This window comes from Leucopleurus acutus (genome assembly GCF_964270905.1).
Source record: "Leucopleurus acutus genome assembly, chromosome: 3".
NCBI lineage: Eukaryota > Metazoa > Chordata > Mammalia > Artiodactyla > Delphinidae > Leucopleurus > Leucopleurus acutus.
This window is the reverse complement of record NC_139145.1, coordinates 100318181-100334738: the sequence shown is the minus strand read 5'-3', so window position 1 is coordinate 100334738 and position 16558 is coordinate 100318181. Positions and strand designations below refer to the sequence as shown.

General features: G+C 34.6%; 1 protein-coding gene across 1 annotated transcript in view; it reads right to left on the bottom strand.

Annotated features, from left to right (window-relative positions):
- Nucleotides 1–16558, bottom strand: part of KIAA0825 — a 405751-nt gene that overhangs the window by 311446 nt on the left and 77747 nt on the right. The gene's annotated exons all lie outside the window — the stretch shown is intronic.

Genomic DNA, 16558 nt, shown 5'->3' with positions numbered 1-16558 from the left:
AGCATAGCTTTAACATGTTTAAAGGCACACTAAAGACTGAACAAAAAGTAAAAGTACTTTAACATATTTTCAAAATCTCGGTTTTTCTCTTTCTTCCCATTCCCACAATGTAAATCTAGGCCAGAAATGCTCTGGTCTTCCTTTTGGCTGTGGAGTCACCTCTCCTCTGGTCCCACCTCCCCTCTCATGAAGGCAGGAAGTTAGCTTTCTTCTTTCACTGGGAAGGCCCCTCGTGAGACCCCACTGCCCTGTGAATGAGGATGCATGTTCTCACCTTGTTCTAAGCTCGTTAATGGGAGTCTCTCACCTCTGCTCCACCTCTTCCACAGCACCCACACTGCTTCTCCATTATGTGACAAGCTCATTCCCTCTTCTAAGCTCTTGCTCATGCCGTAAGCATTCCTCTTCCCCTTCTTGGTTGTCTTTAGAGAAGACCAATTCAAGAACCTCTCTGATTTCTCCTAAGGGTTCTGTAGAAAAGCCCTGCCACTTGAGAAGCAAATATGGGTATCTTCCTAGTGAGGAATAGTCCACTCTGCCTTTTGCAATCTTTGGCATCTTCCAGGGAGTTAGATATCTCAGAGCCAGACTTCCTCACCATTAGTCCAAAGCAGTAGGGCACTGCGAGGACGTTCTGTGGAAGGTGCCTGTGATTCTAGCCTGCAAGGATTATGATCATCAAACATGTACCTAAAATTCAAAGGGACCTAAGGGAGAAAGAGCCTCAATTAGATCAGCTTATGAATCATTCTGCTTTTAACAAATATATAAAAAGAGTATTATCAGAGCCCTTAATATAACTTAAATAAGGCATTTATTGATAAGATCGTATTTCTCCAAAGTTTTTGGTTACAAGTAACAGAAAATAGGTAAATTTGAGCAACAAATGGGAATTTCTCACATGGCTAAGGGTTTTCCTGTGGTCCTCATCTCAAATGGGTAGAGGGACAATGGACAATAAGCTGGAGTGAAAGTTGTAAAGTCCCTCTCTTTAATCATCATCTGAGTTTGCTTTCACTCATACCAAGCAAGAGGATAGGAAAGCAGCCATTTACAGTTGTTTGGAGAGACAAGAGTCTCAGTTTGCCAAAGTGAGACTTATATGTTTGGAATTCACTTGGAGGCTAGAAGGCTCCAAAAGGCTTGTGATAAATTGGGGAAGCAGCTGTGCCCCTTTGTTTTTATCACAAAGTGGCATGAGTGATTCCAAAGTGATATTAGATGAGCAATCTTATTTTTGTGAGTGATTCAATATGGAGACCAGATTTTATCTCAGTGTGTATAAATTCTAACTATTGAAAAAACAAAAGTACGAATCTGTTCTTTCCCTGAGAAATCAAAAATTATATTAACAGAGGCTGCCTTTTTAGAATTCTCTTATATTTATTAAAACTCAAAGTCAACATTCAGAATTATGTCTATGTGATATCAAAAAGTTAATCTCAGTATTCAATCCTTTATCTCATGGAGATACTGAATTAAAATACCTTAAAAGCCAATTTTCAAGATCAAACCTAAGTTATGGCATAATAGCTAAGAACATAAAATATGTCAACTCTACCACATCATCAATAAAGATGAGATGCTTCAAACTGCTAACATAGATAACTTAGCAATTCTTGTTTGATGACTATGAAAGCTAATATCAAACTATTTTAAAATTAATATAAAGAAGGCCACATTGGCTTCCCTGGTGGCGCAGTGGTTGAGAGTCTGCCTGCCAATGCAGGGGACACAGGTTCATGCCCCGGTCCGGGAGGATCCCACATGCCGCGGAGCGGCTGGGCCCGTGAGCCATGGCCGCTGAGCCTGCGCGTCCGGAGCCTGTGCTCCGCAGCGGGAGAGGCCACAGCAGTGAGAGGTCCGCGTACCGCAAAGAAAAAAAAAAAAAAAAGAAGGCCACATATATCTTTTTTTCCCGAAGACTTAACATAAAAAACAAGAAAATAAAACTATAACTGAATAGAGACTTCAAGTTCTTAAAAGAAAACGTCAAATTAACAATAAACATACTACATGTAAGTAAATAATCATGTATAGAATAAATTCTAAAATAATAATTTTAAAAGCACAATATTCAAATTTTATTACAAGTTAAGATTTCAGTACAGAAACTTTGCTATGGTGTTGAGTAACCTCATGACATTTAACATTACTTTGGGGAATTTGAAAAATACAATTAGTTATCAGCAACCAATTTGTTGACTCTAGTGTTCCCAGATACCATTTGCTACCAGTGGGAAAATGCTGCTTATTCTCTAACTACTATTGTGCGCTTCATAACTTGTTAATTAGCACTTAATTTTCCCTTTGCTTAGAGAATAATGATTATTGCCTTCATCTAATACAACAAAGGACTACCTTTAACAATCAATTTTTTTTAAGTAGCTAATGATTCATAGACAATACCCATCCCTCCATGAGTGCCTTACGTATTCCATCAGAACATAATAACCACTACAATTTTTCAAACTCTGCTAGAGACAGTTAACTTTAATGCTAACATAAATGCAAGATAGCCACTTTGATTATTTTAGGAACAATAAAACTTTGAACATTTTGACCTTTGGAATGAAAATTTCAATCATAATCTTTTTAAACTTGCATACTAACTGAGTAGGATGTGATATAAAATATTTAACATGAAATGGCAAAAGTGAGAAAGTAATTCCTATCAAGTAGATGTTAAAGACACAAAGCACAAACAATAGAAGCTAAAGTATTTCACTTTTATATTCTTTAAATATAAGAGAGAGAGAGATATGGAACCATGTGACAATTTTCCCTTGATAAAGGAAGGAATTAGAAAAGGTGACGGTTGACTTCTAAATTATGTCTAAACATCATCTATGGTTTTCAATGGTAGACTCTAATGTGGAGAAGAAAATGTCTATCAAAAAATTTTTTTCTTTATATTTATAGATCAGAGCATGCAGCGGTGTTAAGTGTTAGTTCATTTTTACTGATTCATATAAATATCATAATGGGATGGATTAATAAAGTAGGTTCTCTATCTCTGGACAGAATGTACACTTATAGAAGGCAACTCTTCTCTAGTTTCTAAGCCTAAACACATGTTATACTTCATTCAAATAAACATCTTGCAGTGTAAATTTGTGAAATCTGGATTGTGATTCTGAGGATAATGAAAAATAAAAATCTAGATATTCTAGGTGATAAAAATGAAATTATATTATACAGTCACATATAACTTGTGGTTGTATGTATATTACCGTATATTAATTAATTTCTTACACAGGTGACATACAGAATGCCAAATAAACAAATAATATGAAGTGAAGAAAATGAAGCCAATGTACTTTCCAGTATTGATAAAAGTATGAAAGATATTCTTGTTCAAGTTTCCAAATTCTTATTTCTAATTAAATCTATTTAATAAAAACATACAACAGACTTTCAAAAAACTGTTGGCCAATACAATTTAGATAAGTGAAGTAGCAAAATAACTGTCAAGGAAATTGAAATATTCACACCAAACACTTAGACATAAAATTTTGAAAATCTTGACTAGGTGACCTGATCAAATAATTCCAAATTTTTATTTGTGGCTTATGGTAATCCAGTGAAAGATTCAAAAAAGTCATACATTTGACAAAAATTAATGGGAAAGCCTAAGATTTAATGCTTATTATATAAGTAAAAACAGAAGAAAAAATTAGGTATGGTTTAAATCAGATATGAAGTAGTTAAATAAAATGAAAACAAGGCAACTAAGCAATTGTGTATGGGGAAATTTTAAGGAGTAAAATTTTTAAGTAGCGAGTGGAGATAGGCAGGCATAAATCCCATTGGCAATAATGTGTTCCTCTGATCTTGGTGATATTCACTTTTAAGTGATGCCATAACTATTGTAACAATCCTGCATTTGACAGCATTCATCTACTCAGTCCCTGAAGACAGTGAACTTACAAGTAGTGTTTTCCTTTTTTTTGCATTTACTAATGACATATTTAGTTTTATAGGCACTAGTCACAGATTGAACCTTTTTTATGTCTCACTGTGGTGTGTAATTTTTTTTTAATAACTGTATGTTTAAAATAATTAGTACTGATGGTTATAATCACTAATTTCCTAAAACTGCAAAAGGCAACTTAATATTTGTGCATAGCAGCTGTAATACACAATATTGCACAGAACTAAATTATTACAAACAGTGCCAGCAGTTTTCTATACACAGTACTTAAGATAATTATAAAAAATCATCTTCATTACTGCTTGCTAGCATTTTTTAACAGTTTAATTTGGATAGGTTACAAAATACATTCAAATCACACAGATATAATTACTGTAAACCCAAGAAGCCATAAAATGTTCCCAACCAAATCCCTTTGACCCTGTTAATCTCTGTTCCTTGTTAATCTAAGGCAAACATTGTTTGTAGTGTGCATTTGTTATAGAATATAAAAAAAAGTGGGGGGGGAGGAAATCCCTTAACAGTTGTTATTGATTTCAGCATTTACCGACTGAGAGTTAAGTGCTGTTTACAAAACAGAACAGATGCAGATGCTGACAAAAAGGTAAACAATTGTTGCATGGCTTCCTGCCAGATTCTGAACCGATATATTAAACTCCAAGTGAAGCACATTTCCCCTATGGATTGCACTTATTGCCACTTCATTTCCTATGTGCTCAGTCTCTCTATTGCCGTGCCTGGCACTAAGCTATTTCCAGTTCTTTGCTGACCCCTGAGGCCTGGTGCTACCACACACAGCCATTAGAGAAGGGAATTGCATGTGTCTGACACGGCCTGAAACCAATTATTTGATATTTTCTTCAGAATGATGCCCAACTCTGTTGGGAATGAGCAATCATGAAATAATTTACCTCCTGATTTAATTTTTTCCTGCACAAATTAGTTGTAGACTGAACTGGCTATACACAGATGCCTGTGACATAGCTCTGTCTTATCAAGATGATACTTGAAATGAAGCACGGGGATCTGAATTGAATAGGTTGGGGAATCCTGCTTTAAAGAGGCATTGACAAGTTTATCAGATATACTGATCACATGTACTCTCTGTTGATTGAAAATGACAGAACCTTAAAGAACTATCAGGATAGTAGGAAAAAAACCACAAGGATGCAAACCATAGCAGTGTATTTAATGTTTTTAAACATCCTCCTGATTTCTGGTTTCCTTTTTGTGTCTTAGAAACCTTGGCACATGATTAAAATTTAACGAAAACTCACACTGGTGCATGACTGAGTGATCTTCACCAAATTTAGTATTTTGTAATTCTGCTTTTAGATATACTCATAAATGTCAAGAAAGTATGTATTTTTCTGTAACTCTAATCCCTATGAGTACCTTTCATAGAAATATAAAGGACTTATATTTTGTTGTCTGTATGTCACAGAAACAATGCAAAACATGAGATTATCACTTATCAATAAACAGAGAGCTTGTACAAATTTGCATATGCTTAATCTAAATAATGAGATATTGAGGCCAACTGTTCAAGCTCTATAAAGACAATACAAGTCTTTAGAGGGACTCAGTGAACATAAAGCTTCAGCAAAATCTGTGCAGTAATATCTTTTTTTTTTTTTTTTTTGTGGTACGCGGGCCTCTCAGTGTTGTGGCCTCTCCCGTTGCGGAGCACAGGCTCCGGACGCGCAGGCTCAGCGGCCATGGCTCACGGGCCCAGCCGTTCCGCGGCATGTGGGATCTTCCCGGACCGGGGCACGAAGCCGTGTCCCCTGCATCGGCAGGCGGACTCTCAACCACTGCGCCACCAGGGAAGCCCTGTGCAGTAATATCTTGTTTATAAAGTCGAACAAGGATTTTTCTCATTTTTACATACTGATTTCACATTAGATCTTAGCTATAAAATCTTAAAGAGGCTGTAATTGCTGCATCTTCCCATTGCCCTTGGAGGTTCAGGCTCTACTAACTAGACCCATATACCAATAACTGTGAACTTTATGGCTTTTGTAACCATGACTAAGAAAAATTATAAGAAAAATATCCATTAAAAGTACACACTCTTCAAATAGCTGAAGGACTACTATTTTATTCTGCTACTAAAAGAACATTAACAAAGATGATAATAATTGATTTCAATACCGTTTGGAAAAAAGATATAGGAAGGCACTATAAAACAATTTTACAATATAACTTTCTCTCACAATGATCATCATAAAATTTGGAGGGTATTTCTCTTCTTTTCAGGATAGGTTATTTCACAAACCTGGTGTCTACTCCAGTAATGACTACAATGATTAGTACTGTGTGCTTTTTGCTAATGGAAATGCTAATACTGAATTTTAAACTTAAAATAATTTTTACCTTGGAGGACAAACAATATAATGCCAGATATTCTAAAATCAGTTCAGTATGACCATGTCACAGCAATCAAAAATATCAAAACTTCAAATTATTTAGTTTTTCATATATCACTGGCATCATAATTTCAAAGGCCTTATTAGATTTTCATCTCTCACTGGCACTTACCTGCTAACTCGGTACTTCCTATGATTCTATTATGGAAAAGATTAAACAGGTAACGAGGTAGGCTACACTTTTCTAAATAATAGACAGGGTTTTCTGTTTTTACTCAATGTTGAAAAGAAGTTGCAAAAACAAACAGTGATAGGTTTTGCTTTTGATTGAAGCAATATACTGTACTTAATTTTAAGTAACTTTTTACTTCCTTACAAGCACAATTTTAGATCTCCATTTAGATAGCCCAACCATCAAAGTGCTTATGACTATTCTGGTAAAACTAGAAGCAAACTAAAAATATATGTATTAAACAAAGGAATAGACATTAAATTTTAAGAATGACAGAGGCAAAAGACCTTCTGACTGGAAATCCATTATAACTTTTAGACATTTTACCCAAAGCTAATGATTATTTTCTTATTTCCACATGTGAGGAAGGGATTGGTCTAACTCTCAAAGCTACCAGCAGTTTCTCCTCTATAAATCCCCGTGCGGAGAGATCAGCCCATACTCAGAAAAATGCCAATTTAAACAAAGAATTTTAACAGTCCCAGGTGTATAAGACACAGATTTCCCCTCGGTTAAAAAATAACTAAATAAAGGTAGAGATGTTAAATGACAGCTACTTTGAGGCAGAAGATATGTTTTATAACGAATATTTGACTTCACAGATGTGACACTGATGGTCAAAGATTTTCATACTTATATATAAATAATGAAATTGAAAATGTTATAACAATGTATATCTGCCGAGTTGATTTTCATAACAAAGAATGTTGAGGTACAGGAACAACCATTACAATTTTCAGTCTTCTGTTAGAAAGAGTACATTTTTAAAGGAATCTTACCAATGTCTTTTTGCTTATTAAACTTTTCTTCTTGGACATTTATGAAAACAAGTTTGATACTAATAACTGATTGATAGCATAGTAACCAGAAGCCACATATTACATTTTCTGAGAACCTAAGAAAAAAATATGTTAATGAAATAACATTCAAGGTTATAATAGTCTACTGGAAAATGCCCATATGCGAAACAAGAATTCAGGGATTCATGATCTGTAAAAGCAGAAACCTGTAAACATTTTTACATAACACAACAGAGCTAAGCATTCACATTTATCACTGTGTTCATAAACCAAGACATAGAATGACATAAATAACTTTAGCAGGGGAAAGCAGAAATCAGAAAAGTTTTAGAAAGGTTGCATTAGTGACTTACCAAATCACTTTCTACAGAATTTGAATTTCTGGCTTACAACTGCTTCCATGTGTATTACTCATCCACATTCTTTGCTCAATATAGAATAGTTGCAAAGTAAATTTGTTTACTTTTAGAATAATTTTATTCTGAACTTCTCTTCAATAATTTGTTTACAATTATTTTCATTCTTCTCTTAATTTGTTACTTATATTTTTAACTAGACAATTTCTTTTTCCAAGTTAAAAAATAAGCATTTTAAAATCTCAGTATTTTAATCTTCTTTTTAATTTTTAAACCTGTTCCTGAATGGTTAATAAGGAATATAAATCTCAGGCTGACTTATGACCCCTCATGAGAAACCAGAAGTCATTTTTATCTACCATCCTTAGTTTTTGAATGTCATAACTAGAGAATGTGGCTAGTAAAATATTCTTTCCACCGTTAGGAAGAACACACAGGTGTTCTAAGGAGTCAATAATTGAGTGCAATTTAGCGTTTGCTAATTGTTGCTGCACAGAAGCAAAAATATTACCCAAACTAAACTACATCCACTTTATCTTTTAGGTAATATACTTTCCACCTTTGTTGCTTTAGTGTCTTTAAAACAAAGATTCAGAGGCCTCTGAACATTTAATGGTGAATAATGGGGTCAGAAAAATAGAGCCATGCAGCAGAAAAACATTTTAGGTAAATAAAGATACGTGTGCCTATGCATAATACTACATATCTACCCAACCACGGAACGTACACCCTCCACCCATACACATCCAGTCATCTTTCTCATAGTTTTTGATCAAATAAATAATTTTCACAGATGATACAACCTTTAGTAGGAAGAATTTAAATACGCCATCAACTCCTTAGGGAAAAAATTCTAGTGTGAGACTTTTCGTTTATTTTCTTATGAGGCACTGAGGTATAGTGGGAAGATACTTCTACTCTTAGTTCCATCTCCAACTTGATTTGTTAATCAGCCAAAATGCCATAGTTTTCATCACCCATAAAACAAGAACTGGAGTTTCTGCACTGCCTAATTTCAGACTGGTGGTGGAGCAAATATAAATTAAATTAAAAACCCCGAAATGTGGAAGCATCTTGCAAACATATCGTTAACATGTGGGATTATTATTAATTAATCATAAAAAGGATCTTAAATCTAGCAATAATTGCTTCAACTATTTCAGTAACTTAATTACTTTTAGCTTAACTCTGGCAAAAGCCTTATATGTAAGCAGATTACCTGCTTCTCTAGGAATAAAATGAGAGCCTCCTCTAGATATTTTTTTATATTAAGTAAAAAATTAACATTATTATTTTCCTTTTCATGTGTTAGATGGAAAGTCTTGAATTTTTTTTTCCTTTCCCAATTTTTCCCAAGCAGAAAATCCAGTGATGTAGCTTTGCACTCTATTACTACCATAGTTGCTTCCAAAATCCAAGTTTGTTTAATTTTATATGTAGAGAATAAATATATGTGTTACAATTCCAGAAAGTCCAACACAAAAATCAGGATCTGTGGCTCATGGGAATCACTCTTCAAATTATAAAAGCGTTCCTGATCTTGCAAGGGATTTCATTTAGCAAGAGAAAGAAAGACAGTATTTAAGAGAATAGGCTTGGTCATAATTCAGAAATGGATTTGAATCCTAGTCGAGGTACATCCTAGCAGTGGCACTTTGGGAAAGCTCTTTAACTTATCCAACCTCAGTTTCTGCAACTATAAAGCAGGGATAATATCCAAATTTTCAGAGATGTTTGTAAGAATCAAATGGTGTATCAGTGCATAAAGTGCTTAGCATGGTGCATGGCAAATTAAAAGGACCTAAAAAACAGTATCTATTATATAACTAACTTTATATATTTGTAAATAGATAACAAGGAAAAATGAAGATGATCAATGAGAAAATATTAACAAAAATTAATGGTGAATTCATATTTTGAGTAGTATCCTTTGCAAAGTATATACTTTATTCAGGTTTTTAGTGCAAATTAGAGCCTAAGCTATTTGTGCCTTACCAAAACTCAAGAATAAGAATGGCTGGGAATGACGTTTAACACAGAAAACACTATCTTAAATGGCATGAAAAATTTGTCCTGTCCTGCCTCTTATATAAAGGGTGAAATAAAACTATTTTCACCCTCACCTTGATGGATCACCCTGTGTACTTCTACTATAGAGAGATAGACAGTACAGAAAGGAATTAGACTGAGTAGAGAATATCCTCCAGGCTCAGAAAAAGGGAAGACAAGCCCGTTCTCTCTACTGATGGCATGGATGTCCTAGCACATTCTAGGTGAAGCCTCAATAGGGCTCTGAACATGCCATGTAACCGAACTTGCAGGAGGGAAGGCTTTAGAATCAATTATGCCAAAACCCAAATCACGTTTGACTTTCTTTAAGTGCTGAAAAAAATACTAAAATTATTTACATAAGTTTAACATGTACAATTGTTTTCATATGGCTCATGAAATTCTTACCCACAGACTCTTAGGAAAAGATCACTCACTCTTCCATGCTTTATAGTCCTAATTCTGAGGTTTTCATTTTGTTCTTACTTACAGAAGGGTTTGTATGGATACAGAGACACTTTCTGAGAAAAAGTATTTAGTCCATACCTACTGTCTACAGCATTGCAGAAATGAGCTGGTTCTTCCCCAGGAAAAAGCACAAGTCTTAAATCCCTGCTTTGCCTACTTTAAATACATGCCAGAGAAAAGGCATATGAATTTCTTTTCAATCAACAATACAAAATAATATTGTATTTCCAGTTCTTGCCTGTGATCTTAATTTTCAATGACCTGATTTAAAATGCTACTAGAAAAAAAATTGAAACAAAAAATAAAACAAAACAAAACAGTTGGTTGTAGGATCAAAGGGGAAGCCCAACAAAGAATTTCTAGGAATAGCTTCAGATGTCAGCTGGAAGGAGAGACTCTACTTCCTGTTTTTGCTTAACCACGGACTCCCCTCTTCACCCTCCCATCCTCATTAAAAATGCAACTGTAGGAAGTGGGCACTTTCCATACTGTTATTTTCAAGTTTCACTTGGGGAAGAAAAATCACACAGATAAAGATCTAAAGGACGTTTTTATATTTGTTACAGTGGCATACAAAGCCACACACTTAGCCAGCTAATACATCCGTACTGTCAGTCAGCAAAGAAAATAAATGTGACCGTTTCCACTGACAAATTGTAGGTATAAAAAATCTGATTGTGGAATGATTTCCAGGTCACAGAATCAGAATAAGTTTAGAGTTAAAGCTTAGATATTATCTAATATAGCCCTTTCATTTTATCAATTAGAACGATATGAAGAGGTTAAATGACTTATCTAAGGTCACAAAAACAAGGGGTAGAAGATTCAAGACGAGCACCCTTGACTCCTGATAACTGTACTTTTCACCTTCTGAGAGCAAGTACTTGTAAACAAGGAATATACCAGTATTTCATTAAAGAAGAGCAAGTATGATAAAACAGTGGGGAAAAAAAGCTAATCAACAATATCATTTATTAGTATTTTCAACAACAGTACAACAAAAAACCCTGAAATTGTACTATTACTTTAAAGGAATTTGTGATAACTGAATAAAGATATAACTTTCTTTTAGGAATTTTTTTCCCCATTACTGTTTTGTGTTACTTGAAATTCCAGCTTCTACTAGTATGGGGTTAGAAAACAACAAGAATGATTGACATCAGAGATCTAATGGAGATCTTCACCTCTGTCTCAGGAGCACAATAGGGTCAAGAGATGTGGTATCCTTCTAGGAGGCTTGGTCTCTTCTGTAACAATAGCATACAAATGCTTCTTTCTGTACACACTTTACATGCTGGTCTCAATATACTTCTTTACATTTCCCTGAGATCATCACTCAGCTAGTCAGAGATACTTGAGGAGTAGGAGAGAAATTAGGGTGATTTTGACTGGCCTACTTTCCAACTGTGATCTGTGCCTCCTTAGTCAAAATTCTGCCTTTATCTGGGCTTGAGGGTCTTCTTTACTCTAAAGGATCTTTTCATCCCCAGAGGGATTCTGTTTCCCCTACCCCCAATCTTCCTTAAACAAAATATAAAGGAACTGGGAGAGGGAAGGGGTAGAGGCCACCAAGTTTCAACCTCTCACCCACTGGAGATCTTTAGAAACCTTCCAAATAGTCAAAGGCATGCATCATACACTCAAGCCTTTCCCTTTCAAGCTAACAATAACCTCAAGAAAAATTCAGAGTAAGATATACAGGGGATCATGACATTTATCCTATGATTGAAATCCCCTAATTGCATCGTTTCATATTAAAATACAGAGAATTTATCTAACTAAAATTTACTACACATAAACAATCCTCTTTTTCAAGCACTGAGAAGAGTAGCAATATCTTTTCTTACATCCAAAGAAAATACAATTTTAAAAGTAAAAGTAACTCGATGACTTAATCACTTAAAAGAGTATCTGTAAAAATATTATTATTCTTTTCTAGAATATATCACCAAATCACAAAAAGTCTATAATATTTACATTATAACATTATTTCACCATTTTCTTCAAATATCAAAACATAAAAATAGACACATAGACCAACGGAACAGAACTGAGAACCCAGAAATAAACCCTTGCATATATGGTCAACTAATATTTGACAATGGGACTAAGAATACTCATTGGGGAAAGGGTTAAATAAATGGTGTTGAAAAGTGGATAACACATGAAGAAGAATGAAACTGAGCCGTATCTTACAACATATACAAAAATTAACTCAAAATGGGTAAAAGACTTAAACCTAAGACCTGAAACCATAAAACTCCCAGAAGAAAGCATAGGGAAAAAGCTCCTTAATGTTAGTCTTGGCAATGATTTTTTGGATATAATACCAAAGGCATAAGCAACAAAAGCAAAAATTAATAAATGGGACTATATCAAACTGAAAAACTTGTGCACAGCAAAAGAAACTATCAACAAAATGAAAAAATCTATGATAGGGAGAAAATATTTGCAAACCATATATTTAGTAAGGGATCAAAATACAAAATACATAAAGAACTCATACAATTCAGTAACAGAACAACAACAACAAAATCCGATTAAATAATGGGCAGAGGACCTGAATAGACATTTTTCCAAAGACGACATACAGATGGCCAACAGGTACATGAAAAGATGCTCAAGATCACAAATCATCAGAGAAATGCAAACCAAAACCACAATGAGATATCACCTTATACCTGGCTATCATCGAAAAGGCAAGAGATAACAAGCATTGGTGAGGATGTAGAGAAAAGGGAACCCATGTGCACTGTTGGTGGGAATATAAATTGGTACAGCAATTGCAGAAAACAGTATGGAGGTTCCACAAAAAATTAAAAATAGAACCACCATCAGCAATCCCACTTCTGGAATATATCTAAAGGAAATGAAAACAAGATATCAAGGAGATATCTGCACCCCCATGTTTGTTGCAGCATTATTCACAATAGCCAAGATAAGGAAACATCCTAAGTGTCCATCTATGAATGAATGGATAAAGAATGTGGGAGATTGAGATAGATAAAATGGACTATAATTCAGCCATGAGAAAGAAGGAAATCCTGCAATTTGCAACAACATGGATGGACTTTGAAGGCATTATGCTAAGTGAAATAAGTCAGACAGTCAGACAGAGATAGACAAATACTACAAGATCACTTATATGTGAAATCTAAAACAACTAAACTCATAGAAACAGAGTATTAAGGTAGTTACCAGGGGATGGGGGATGGAGGAAATGAGGAGATATTGGTCAAAGGGTACAAATTTCCAGTTAGAAGATTTAAAATTTCTGGGGATCTAATGCACAGCATTGTGATTATAGTAATAATAATGTATTACATACTTGAAAGTTGTTAAGAAAGTAAATCTTAAGTGTTCTCACCACACAAAAGTAATGGTAATTATGTGACATGATGGAGATATTAGTTAATATTATGGTGGTAATCGTTTTGAAGTATTAAGTGTACAAATATTAAGGGTACAAATCAACACGTTGTACATCTTAAACAGTGTTGTATGTCAATTATATCTCAATGAGGCTGGAAAAAAGAGACTAGTGTTTATACAAGGTCTGCTTAAGATATCTCAGTAGATCACAAAATAAGCATTATGAAGTCTTGGAATGAGAAGACTGTGGGATAGTTTAGGGGAAAGTAAAACAGTGACAACACTAAAGTAGATTTAGCATACAGAGGATTCACAACAGTGTTCTTAATGGAATGAGCTATTTCCGTCCTGTTCTTTTAGTCAGTAGAGCACAGTTATAGTCAGGGTATTGCAGTCAGACAGACCTGAGTTTATATCCTGGCTTTACTTTGTAACCTTGACCAAATTACTTAATATCTCTATGCCTTAGTTTTCTCACTATATAACAGAGATAAATAAGGGTACCTACCTTGTTGGGTGGTTAGAAGGATTAAATGAAATAATGTGTTGCAATGTCTGACCCAATAAATGCTAACTCTTGTTACTTAAGGAATGTCTAGAGTTTCAGGCAAAATATCGAAGATTTGGGCTTCCCTAGTGGCACAGTTGTTAAGAATCTGCCTGCCAATGCAGGGGACACGGGTTTGAGCCCTGGTCCGGGAAGATCCCACGTGCTGTGGAGCAACTAAGCCCATGCACCACAACTACTGAGCCTGCCCTCTAGAGCCCGCATGCCACAACTACTGAAGCCCCCGTGCCTAGAGCCCGTGCTCCACAACAAGAGAATCCACTGCAATGAGAAGCCAGGGCACCACAACGAAGAGTAGCCCCTGCTCACCGTAACTAGAGAGAGCTTGCGTGCAGCAATGAAGACACAACGCAGGCAAAAAAAAAAGAAAAAAAAAAAATCGAAGACTTGGTGAATGTAAACATATACTAAAGACAATATACAACCCATTCAAGCCAATCTAGATTTTATTCAAATAGGAATATAAATTATAAATTTTATTAAGTATTTATAAATTATTATTTTGCTAATCTCAAACTGTATTTCCTTAATAAATAAAATTTGGTCATTGGGCAAAATACTAGTGGAAAATATGATTGCTTTGTTAAGAGTTAGTTTAGGAGTTCTCACACAGCATTAACAGCAGTTACTCAGTTTTCTTCCCTTTACCATGTCTAGCTTAGAAACCTTAAACACGGTAGCTGCTAAATGCCTTGCCTGTGGCAGGTACTCAATACAGCAGAACGGAACTGATTTTTAGGCAGCCCACTTGAACAGTGCTGTTTGAAATTTCTTTTACAAGTGACAAAGAATTTAATTTTACATTTTGAGACAAGACCCAATAGCATGGTGGTTAAGAATATGGGTCTTGAAGACATAGAGATCTACATGTGAATCCTGACTTTGTGCAAATGACCCAAGGCAAGTTAATCTTTCTAAGCTTCTTTCTTTGTTTATCAAATTGGGATAATAAGGAAAGGGATGCACTTAGTACAGTGCTTGGCACATGGAAAGCATTCGTTTAACAAGTGATTTATACCAAAGTTCAGATAAAGCAGCTTGAGAAAGATCAGTGCACTTGGACTTGCGGGAAGTGCTTCAAATTTTGGTGTAAAAGCCAACGCACATAGTTTTCTCTCACAAAAGGGAAAACACCTCAATATCAGCCCTAAAGACTCCATAGCAACTTACACATATTTTTAACCATATGGATCTTTTCTTCTGGTATAAACTAAACTACATTTAGCACATATAAAACTTTCATGTTGAAAGTACTTTACAAGTAAGCATAAACTTTTTGAGAGGACATAAAAATCATAGAAAATAAGTACACTTATGAAAATGCATTTAAAATTTATGTAATAATTAAAATGAAAATCTATTTACTTTGAGCAAAATTGTAATGTTCCTAAATTAACTGATTTTGTATTCTGCTGTAACCTAAACCTGGCTGATGCATCTCTGTTCTGTGATGTGACACAGCTTCCTGAAGAAAATAAAAATTCTAAGACAAAACATTAAATTATTTGAAAATTCATATATCGTATTCATATAATATATTCATATATCAGAGAAATTTGGTATTGTGGTATTTTATTAAGGAAGGTAGATAAAAATATAGTGAGCTATGGAAATTTTTATGAAATGATCATAAATTCAAAAATAGCAATTCACCAAATGATAATTTTCAAATAATTAAAAAATATAGTTTATGAACCTATTTAGAAACATACCTCAGCATTCTATGTAAAGCATGAGTAATCATAATTTTCAAAATAATCATATTTTTTACCTTAATTTTTCTTCACTGGTAGGAAATTAAAATGATGACAAGAAAAACTTATTATATCATAATAGGTTATTTTATCTTTTGAATAAAATTAGGAATCTTCAAATACTCTTTTATTATATATATTCTTATAGGAACAACATTAGAGGAACTTTAAAAATCAGCTGTAGTTAATGTTATGCTTCCATAACCAATTATAATATAGAATTTTATAATTAGTATTTCATAATAGGGCCATATTGGCATTGGCTGACTAAAATATTACAATTTTAAACTTCCAATTTTCATTAATAAAAATTTCAACAAGCGTTCAACACTTCTTTTTACTTAATAATGCTTCAGCTCTGGAAGATACAATGGGTTAAAAATTAGACTTTTCTGTATATATATATATATATATATATAAAGTTCCACCCAATAATTTATGTGATTAAAAAACTGAAAGTCTTGGGCTTCCCTGGTGGCACAGTGGTTGAGAATCTGCCTGCTATGCAGGGGACACGGGTTCGAGCTCTGGTCTGGGAGGATCCCACATGCTGCGGAGCAACTAGGCCCGTGAGCCACAGCTACTGAGCCTGAGCGTCTGGAGCCTGTGCTCCGCAACAAGAGAGGCCGCGATAGTGAGAAGCCCGCGCACCACGA